Source organism: Mirounga angustirostris, unplaced genomic scaffold, assembly GCF_029215605.1.
Source record: "Mirounga angustirostris isolate CCGP_5_RB_7025 unplaced genomic scaffold, mMirAng1.0.hap1 SCAF_15, whole genome shotgun sequence".
NCBI classification, from domain to species: domain Eukaryota; kingdom Metazoa; phylum Chordata; class Mammalia; order Carnivora; family Phocidae; genus Mirounga; species Mirounga angustirostris.
This window is the reverse complement of record NW_026991723.1, coordinates 66,458,892-66,468,412: the sequence shown is the minus strand read 5'-3', so window position 1 is coordinate 66,468,412 and position 9,521 is coordinate 66,458,892. Positions and strand designations below refer to the sequence as shown.

General features: G+C 37.1%; 1 pseudogene; it reads left to right on the top strand.

The window, feature by feature from the left end:
• Positions 1-348: 348 nt before the first annotated feature.
• On the top strand, positions 349-6,596 carry LOC123849229 (WD repeat domain phosphoinositide-interacting protein 3-like; annotated as a pseudogene).
• Positions 6,597-9,521: the final 2,925 nt, after the last annotated feature.

The window sequence follows — 9,521 nt, the reverse complement described above, 5'->3', positions numbered from 1 at the left end:
TCTCTCTCTCTCAAAAAATAAATAAAATCTTAAAAAAAAAAAAAAAAAGAGGACACAAAGTCCTTGGGTGATGTTTACTCTTCTTGATACCATGTAACTTGAATACTATAATGTAAAATTAGCAATACTTAAATACTATGATATAAAGTCAATACACCTATCTTATGTTACATGTTAAGGGAATGATAGGAAAACAAAGGTATTTGATACACACACAAAAATTGTGTTTTTCCTAACAGAATAAGGAGGACTGCTCATGACTCTTATAGTCCTCTTTTCTGTAACTGGTCACATGACTATAGCTGATGTGTAGCTAACTTCTTTCACTACCATTCTGTATTCCCTTGTATGACCAGTTCAGCTGGCCATGGTTTTCTTACTGGTGTGGTGAGACTGAATGTTTGTATCACACCCAAATTTGTGTTGGAACCTAATCCCCAGGGTGATGGTAAATGGAGGTGAGTTTTTAGGAGGTGATTTGGTCATGAGGGTAAACCCCTCATGAATGAGATAGTTCCCATACAAAAGAGACCCCAGAGAGCTCCCTTGTCCCTCTGACCTGTCAGGACACAATAAGAAGGCCATGTAAAAATCAAGTCCTCAGGTTAGTGGGCCCTCACATGTCACTGAATCTGCTAGCAACCTGACCTTGGACTTCTAGCCTCCAGAGGTCTGACAAGTAAGTGTTTGTGGCTGAAGCTGCCCAGTTTATGGAATTTTGTTATAGCAGTCTGAACAGACTAGGATGATGTCCATGAAAACTATTCTGATTCCTTAAAATCTTTGTTCAGTTTGATAGGTGAAAACTTGTTTATTTGCATTTGTTTCTCTCCTACTGTGGTTGAAATTTTTATGTCTCTTGACCATTTATGTATTTTCTTTGTAATATATTCTTTTTTCTTTTTCTTATTGAATTGTAGGAAATGTTATATACATTATGACTATTAAATCTTTGTTATATCTATGCAAAAATTTTCTCCCTTTTTTGACCATTTAGTTACCTTTTTTGCGATAGTCTCATTCCTCTGGTTTTTTTTTTTTTTTTTGGTTTTTTGGTTTTTTTTATATTTCTCTTATTGGATTTCAGGAAACTTTTATGTATATAATGACTACTATAAAAAAATTTCTCTTTTTCTTTTTCATTAAATTGATTCTGGGTATTTTTTTCCCAATCAAATCTGTCACCTCTCTTTATTGCTTCTGAATTTTGTGACATGTTTGCTTAGAAAGTTCTTTCCAAAATTTTTTTGTGTGGTTTTTTAAAGAAATATCAAGATGTTTCAACAGCCTAGACATTATTTTGGTCCAATGATTAGTCTGACATTTTTTATTTAATCTTTCTCTATAGGTGTAGATCTTTCATCTACAGACATCTCTCAAGTGACACCTTTATTATATTCTAAATTATTTATATTTACATAGGCCTTTTTCTTGACTTTCTAGTCTTTCCATTGTCTCTTTCTCTCTAAGCTCATATTGTACTACACCAATTACTACTACTTTATACAAAGCCTTCTTTTTTTAATTGTGCAGGGTCATAGCCCACTGTTTCCTCTCTTCAATATTTTCCTCACTAGTCTCAAACAATTGTTCTTTCAGGTGAACTCTATGATCATTCTAATAATATGCCAAAAGTCTCATTGAACCAAATCATCTTTCAAAAAAATGTAACATGTCAATAACATTTTGTTATCTGATATATAAAGTAAAAGCAATAGTAATAAAAAGCATGAAGCCCTGTCCCACTTATTGCATTGCCAGGTGGATGGACTGGGTGCCCAGAGGGCTCCCTGGTGTGCATGCATTTCTGGCACCATGGTGGCCTGACCTCACCTCCAGGTCTCCCCAAGCAGCATTTCACTGCAACTCTTTAGATTTAGTTGTTGGTAGAAAAAAAAGCCAAAATATTCTTCCAATAAAATGATAACTTGAATAATCTTAAAAAGGTTTATTAAAATAAAATTTGTGGGGCACCTGAGTGGCTTAGTCTTGATTTTGGCTCAGGTCATGATCTCAGGATCATGAGACTGAGGCCTGTGCAGGCTCTGGGCTCAGTGGGGAGTCTGCTTAAGATTCTCTTCCTCTCCTTCCCCCTCTGTCGCTCCCCCCACACATGTGTGCTCTCTCTTTCTCTAAAAATAAATAAATCCTTTTAAAAATAAATAAAATAAAATTTTCTACAGAAGTCAAAGAGGTCACATTGAAAAGAGAATCATGGTCATCTTGGACCCTATAATTAAGGTGTTTACATGTACACACAATCTCTATCAGTTGCATGTCTTTGAAACCTGCTGTAACCCTGCCTAACCCTTTGCGTCTTCTATCGTGATAGTAGCAATTCTTTTTTTTTAAATTTTATTATGTTATGTTAGTCACCATACAATACATCATTAGTTTTTGATGTAGTGATCCACGATCCATTGTTTTTGTATAGCACCCAGTGCTCCATGCAGTACGTGCCCTCCTTAACACCCATCACCAGACTAACCAATCCCCCCTCACCCCTCCCCTCTAAAACCCTGTTTGTTTCTCAGGTCCATAGTCTCTCATGGTTCATCTCGCCTTCCAATCCCCCCCCCCCCCCCATTTTTCCCTTCCTTCTCCTAATGTCCTCCATGTTATTCCTTATCTTCCACAAATAAGTGAAACCATATGATAATTGACTTTCTCTGCTTGACTTATTTCACTTAGCATAATCTCCGCCAGTCCTATCCATGTTGATGTAAAAGCTGGGTATTCATCTTTTCTGATGGCTGAGTAATATTCCATTGTATATATGGACCACATCTTCTTTATCCATTCCTCTGTTGAAGGGCATCTCAGCTCTTTCCACAGTTTGGCTATTGCGGACATTGCTGCTATGAACATTGGGGTGCATATGGCCCTTCTTTTCACTACATCTGTGTCTTTGGGGTAAATACCCAGGAGTGCAATTGCTGGGTCATACGGTAGCTCTATTTTTAAATTTTTGAGGAACCTCCACACTGTTTTCCAAAGTGGCTGTACCAACTTGCATTCCCACCAACAGTGTAAGAGGGTTCCCCTTTCTCCACAACCTCTCCAACATTTGTTGTTTCTTTCCCTGTCCATTTTGGCCATTCTAACTGGTGTAAGGTGGTATCTCAGTGTGGTTTTGATTTGGATTTCCCTGATGGCTAATGATGATGAACATTTTTTCATGTGTCTGTTAGCCATTTGTATGTCTTCTTCAGAGAAGTGTCTGTTCATGTCTTCTGCCCATTTTTTGACTTGATTATTTGTTTTTTGGGTGTTGAGTTTGAGAAGTTCTTTATAGATCTTGGATACCAGCCCTTTATCTGTAGTGTCATTTGCAAATATCTTCTCCCATTCTGTGGGTTGCCTCTTTGTTTTGTTGACTGTTTCCTTTGCTGTGCAGAAGCTTTTTATCTTGATGAAGTCCCAAAAGTTCATTTTTGCTTTTGTTTCACTAGCTTTTGGAGATGTATCTTGAAAGAAGTTGCTGTGGCCGATGTCAAAGAGGTTACTGCCTATGTTCTCCTCTAGGATTTTGGTGGATTCCTGTCTCACATTGAGGTCTTTCATCCACTTTGAGTTTATCTTTGTGAATGGTGTTAGAGAATGGTCAAGTTTCATTCTTCTGCATGTGGCTGTCCAATTTTCCCAGCACCATTTATTGAAGAGACTGTCTTTTTTCCATTGCATGTTTTTTCCTGCTTTGTCAAAGATTATTTGACCATAGAGTTGAGGGTCCATATCTGGGTTCTCTATTCTGTTCCATTGGTCTGTATGTCTGTTTTTGTGCCAGTACCATGCTGCCTTGGTAATCACAGCTTTGTAATATAGCTTGAAATCGGGCAACGTGATGCCCCCAGCTTTGTTTTTCCTTTTCAACATCTCCTTGGTGATTCGGGGTCTTTTCTGATTCCATACAAATTTTAGGATTGTTTGTTCCAGCATTTTGAAAAATGTCATTGGAATTTTGATCAGGATGGCATTGAAGGTATAGATTGCTCTGGGTAGCATAGACATTTTAACAATGTTTATTTTTCTGATCCATGAGCATGGAATACATCTTTTTGTGTCTTCTTCAATTCTTTCATGAGTGTTTTGTAGTTCCTAGTGTGTAGATCCTTTACCTCTTTGGTTAGGTTTATTCTGAGGTATCTTATGGTTTTTGGTGCTATTGTAAATGGAATCGTTTCTTTAATTTCTCTTTCTACAGTTGCGTTGTTAGCGTATAAGAAAGCAATTGATTTCTGTGCATTGATTTTGTATTCTGCCACATTACTGAATTGCTGGATGAGTTCTAGTAATTTGGGGGTGGAGTCTTTGGGTTTTCCACATAAAGTATCATGTCGTCTGCGAATAGAGAGAGTTTGACTTCTTCTTTGCCAGTTTGAATACCTTTTATTTCTTTTTGTTGTCTGATTGCTGTTGCTAGGACTTCTAGTACTATGTTGAACAACAGTGGTGAGAGTGGGCACCCTTGACGTGTTCCTGATCTTAAGGGAAAGGCTCTCAGCTTTTCCCCATTGAGGATGATATTCGCTGTGGGTTTTTCATAGATGGATTTTATGAGCTTGAGGAATGTTCCCTCTCTCCCTATACTCTGGAGAGTTTTAATCAGGAAAGGATGTTGTATTTTGTCAAATGCTTTTTCTGCATCAATTGAGAGGACCATATGGTTCTTCTCCCTCCTCTTATTAATGTGTTCTATCACATTGATTGATTTGCAAATGTTGAACCACCCTTGCATCCCGGGGATAAATCCCAGTTGGTCGTGGTGGATGATCCTTTTAATGTATTGTTGGATCCTATTAGCTAGGATTTTGTTGAGGATTTTGGAATGCATATTCATCAGGGATATCGGTCTGAAATTCTCCTTTTTGGTGGGATCTTTGCCTGGTTTGGGGATTAAGGCAATGCTGGCCTCATAGAATGAGTTTGGAAGTTTTCCTTCTGTTTCTACTTTTTGAAACAGCTTCAGTAGAATAGGTATTATTTCTTCTTTGAATGTTTGGTAGAATTCCCCAGGGAATCCATCAGGCCCTGGACTCTTGTTTTTTGGGAGGTTTTAGATCACTGCTTCAATCTCGTTACTGGTTATTGGCCTATTCAGGTTGTCATTTTCTTCCTGTTTCAGTCTTGGCAGCTTATAGGTTTCCAGGAAGGCCTCCATTTCATCCAGATTGCTCAGTTTATTGGCATATAGTTGTTGATAATAATTTCTAATAATTGGTTCTATTTCCTTGGTGTTAGTCGTGATCTCTCCCCTTTCATTCATAATTTTATTAATTTGGATCCTTTCTCTCTCCTTTTGGATAAGTCTGGCCAGTGGTTTATCAATCTTATTAATTCTTTCAAAGAACCAACTTCTAGTTTCGTTGATCTGATCTACTGTGTTTCTGGTTTCTAATTCATTGATTTCTGCTCTAATTTTAATTATTTCTCTTCTAATGCGTGGCTTAGGTGTCGTTTGTTGCTTTTTCTCTAGTTCTTTAAGGTGTAGAGTTAGTTGGTGAACTCGGGATTTTTCTGTTTCTTTGAGTGATGCTTGGATGGCTATGTATTTCCCCCTTAGGACCGCCTTTGCAGTATCCCATAGGTTTTGGACCGATGTGTTTTTGTTCTCATTGATTTCCATGAATTGTTTAAGTTCTTTGATTTCTTGGTTGACCCAAACATTCTTGAGCAGAGTGGTCTTTAGCTTCCAAGTGTTTGAATTTCTGCCAAATTTTTCCTTGTGATTGAGTTCCATTTTTAGAGCGTTGTGGTCTGAGAATATGCAGGGAATAATCTCAGTCTTTTGGTATCAGTTGAGACCTGATCTGGGACCCAGTATATGGTCTATTCTGGAGAAAGTTCCATGTGCGCTCGAGAAGAATGAGTATTCTGTTGTTTTAGGGTGGAACGCTCTGTAAATATCTATGAGATCCATCTGGTCCAATGTATCATTCAAAGCTCTTGTTTCCTTGTTGATTTTCTGCTTAGATGATCTGTCCATTGCTGAGACTGGAGTATTGAGGTCTCCGTGATAGTAGCAATTCTTTCTTGGCCTTTTGACATGTAACTAGGCATGTGCAGCTTGTGGACTTGGCCAGTACCAAGAAGCTGCCTGTGGACATTCCCGCACAGAAGGGCATCCTGAACTGCATTGCTGTCAACCTGTAGGGAGCACAAATTGCAATCTGAAAAAGGGACTCAGAAAAATATTTGCTACTTCATCAGGGCATTGAATCCAGAAACCACGAAGAGGATCACAAGCAGCAAACATTTATTTCATTTACTTCAGTCAGGATGCTTCCCTCATCTGTGTATCTAGTGACCGTGGCATGGTGCACATTTTTGCTGCCAAAGATCCAAAGAAGGAATAAACAGTCTAGTTTGGTGTCAGCAATTTTCTTCTAAGCTACTTCAGTTCTAAATAGAGTTCTCCCAAAATTTCAGGTTCCCTCAGGCTCTCCATGCATTTGTGCTTTTGGAACAGACTCAAATGTTGTCATTTCATTTTGCACAGAAGGTAGCTCCTGTACGCATTCCTATTCAACTTCAAGGAGGAGTGCATCCAGGATGCCTATGTGCAGTTTCTAGGAATGAGCAATGACAAGCTGTGATTCTTCACAAGTGTGTGCCCTCAGCACCCACGCTGACCACCCCACTGAAGAGTTGAGTGTGCCGAAACTCACCCAATAAGCCCAGGAGCTTTGTGGTATCACTGACAGGAGTAGCTAGTCTTCTCATGGGGCAGGACTAGGTCTTATAAATGAGGAGAGTCAGTTTTATTCAGGGTTAAAACTAAATTTCTCTGTTATGTGTTAGGAACAAAGTAATGCATAGACTTTAAAAATTAGTCATTTAATTTAGAACCTACGAAAGAAAATATTCAACATCTCTCAACAAAGTGATATTCAAGAATGTCCTCTGGTAATTTCTGTCAATGTTGGGCATAATGCCTTATATAATACTTCAGTCTGTCATTTCTAGTTCTGTTTCTTGCCATCTTTTTCTGTCTTCAACATTTTTAAGATTAGCTACAAACCAGTACTTTGGGAATGAAAGGCACATTACATTTTTTAAAATCATTGGGTAACTACCATAAGTTATGGGCTCTGTATTGTAACATACTGTTTGAGATATATTTAATTTTCTTAAATTCCTGATAGATTTAATTTTGTGTTTTTGACTTCAACATTTAAAATCAACATAGCATCAAATCCTCAGTTTTGCAAAAATATGACAAAAAGACTAAAGAAGCTAAAGCATGAGCAGAATATAATTATGAACTTTGTGGTCTTGATCTTAACCGAGGTGTCCTTAACGGGTTCCCACAAGCAACATGAACTAGAGTCTAGACTCAATAGCCTAAGCAGCTTGCAAAATAAAAAGAAAGCCCAAATTCTTCCAATGGGGCATTTCTGAGCATCCCAAAGTATCTATGATACAAAGAAAATCTCTTCCTCCCTTAATTCAAAAGAGAAAGATGAAGAAGACCAACACTCCAGTAGAAAACTGGTAATAAGACATAGAGAAACAAATCACAGAAAATAGTTGCACAATAAGCACCATGAAAACATCCCCACTTCACATTTAATAAGGAAAAGTAATTATTAATTATGTATCATGTTTTGTCTGTCAATATAAACTCCTGGTGCAACTGCATATTAGTAACACCTGCCCAAAAAGCAACTGGACAATAACTGGCAAAAGCTTTACAAATATAACTTACACTTGAACCTAACAATTTTAGTTCCAGGATTCTACTTTTAGAAAGTCACCAGAGATATGGAGATGTGAAGAATGATTCATGTACAAGGATGAACATTACAGAGTTCCTAAAATATAGAAAATTAGAAACAATTCAATGCCCAATTGTAAGTTAATCGTTGCATAATTTATGGAATAGCCTTCTGGTACAATATTATACAGCTATTAAAATATTATTTTCAAATAACATTGAATATTATAGGAAAATGCTCATTGCATAATTTAAATGAACAGAAATAGGTGATAAATATATAATATTATATACATGTGTGCACGGAAAGGAGTATGAAATATTTACAACAGTTATTTCTGATTCCTGACTTTATGAATAATTTTTATTTTCTCCTTTATACTTTGTCAGGGTTTTAATGTAAACCTATAATCACTTTTAACAGAAAAGCACTAAATTTTATTTTAATACCTAACAACTTTAGGGAAAAATAATCTGTGAAACACAACACATTTGACTTCCAAAATATATTGCATTCTCATAAAGTTTTTGTTTTATTTCTAATTCTAAACTTGTCCTTTAAACTTAACTTTGTGAAATAAAATTCTCAGTTTTAGGAAGTGACATTTTAGCTCTTGTTATTCTTTTGGGAAATTTTACCAGACTAACCCTCAGCTCAAACTAGTAGAGATTGATGGGCACATATGTTGAGTAATGCACACTGATTTTTCACAGGAATGGAAATATTTGTAGAGATTGATAGAGCAATTCTTTTCAGACAGTATACACTTTGCTTTTCCAGACATTCACACTAAAATAAGAAAAAAACCCAGTTTTCTTAGCTTGATCTTTCTACTTTTCTATTTGTTTTGGGTTAAAAAACACGCATATCTTCTGAACATGCATGTCAGTAAAATAATGCTCTGGATGAAGCCAACATAAACAAAATATAAACAGAAAATCCATTAATAAAATGTTCCTTGATTATATGCACAACCCTGAGGAAAACATTTAACTACATTATACCTTGGATTTTGCATTTAAAAACTAAGATAATATTTGTGTTATCACTGTGGTTTTAAATTTTGCATCTCGAAAAGGCTTCACTTCCTCTTTATATCCAGGAGGCTTTGCAATAGTCCTGCCCTCTTTCACCCATATAACACCACAAAGATTTTCTAAACCACCAATTTGATTATGTTTCTCTTCTTAGGAGTCTTCAAAGGCCCTTCCTTCAGGATAGTTATAAAGAGGTAAGCACTGATTTGAAGGATTTTTAACCCACTTCCTCTGCCTAAACATTTGTCCTTCCTTACTATTCTGCCCCTACTACTCCTCAGTCTGTGTCTTGGCTGTTAAGATTTTACAAACAGGCTGGGCTATTTCCAGACTATATGTCTTTGTTAGCTGTTCCTTCTGCATCAAATGCATTTCCCCATCTTCTTTGCCTAGCAAGAAAAACTTCATCCTGTAAGATGCATCACAGATGTAATTGTCTTGGTGAAATTTTGCCTGCTTGCCCCAGGGTAAATTTGTCCTTCCTTCCTCTTCACTCCCATCCCATCCTTAAGTCTGCTTTATACCATTTATTGTGCTATTATATATGTATATGTAGTTGTTAATTTATGGCTGTGCTTTCCAGTAGGCTGTGGGCTCTGTGAGGATAGGGATGGTGTGAGTTTCCCATTACTCCAGATAGTAAAGCCTAATGCTAGAACCAAAGGGTGAAGCAGGCTGTAGTAGGAACCCAAACTTCAATGGATGATTTACCACGGTGACTATGGGTGCCCCTTTCAGTTCTAAGCATATGGGAGTCCCCTGCCCA